Source organism: Euprymna scolopes, chromosome 11 (assembly GCF_053919585.1).
Source record: "Euprymna scolopes isolate OS-2025 chromosome 11, ASM5391958v1, whole genome shotgun sequence".
Classification (NCBI taxonomy): Eukaryota; Metazoa; Mollusca; class Cephalopoda; order Sepiida; family Sepiolidae; genus Euprymna; species Euprymna scolopes.
This window is the reverse complement of record NC_136492.1, coordinates 15,572,503-15,573,024: the sequence shown is the minus strand read 5'-3', so window position 1 is coordinate 15,573,024 and position 522 is coordinate 15,572,503. Positions and strand designations below refer to the sequence as shown.

The window sequence follows — 522 nt, the reverse complement described above, 5'->3', positions numbered from 1 at the left end:
TGAATATTCGGCGTTTCATCCACTCTAGGACTCTTCAGGCTTATGCGCATAAGCCTGAGGAGTCCTAGAGTGGATGAAACACGGATATTAAGTGTAGCTTAATCGCCATATATATTTTATAAATTATGGAAGTATAGATAGATATTTCATGTTTTGGTTTTCTAATATTTTCAAACTGAAAATTCGAAAATGTTTTCAAAGATCTGACAAGAACCCGTCAATAATTGCAAGAAACCCTTTCAACCATCAACAGCTATGGCTAAAGATACATTACCTGAAAATAATACTTTCAAACTCCTCGGCTTTACGTTCACAGGAAACATGAGTTGGAACAGATACATTGAGAGCATTGACTTGAATGGCTTTGAGACTGACTGGTTGTAAAGTGGGTGATCATTTTACATTAAATTTATACAGAAAAGTGATCCTCCACTTTATATCACAAAGTTACAAACATAAGTACAGCATGTAGTAAGAACAGATACTACACTTTGATCTTAGCCAAAAGGCCAAGAAAAGGAT

At 35.1% G+C, this 522-nt stretch overlaps 1 pseudogene; it reads right to left on the bottom strand.

Moving 5' to 3' along the window:
- Positions 1-384: 384 nt before the first annotated feature.
- Positions 385-522, bottom strand: LOC145288337 (U2 spliceosomal RNA; annotated as a pseudogene).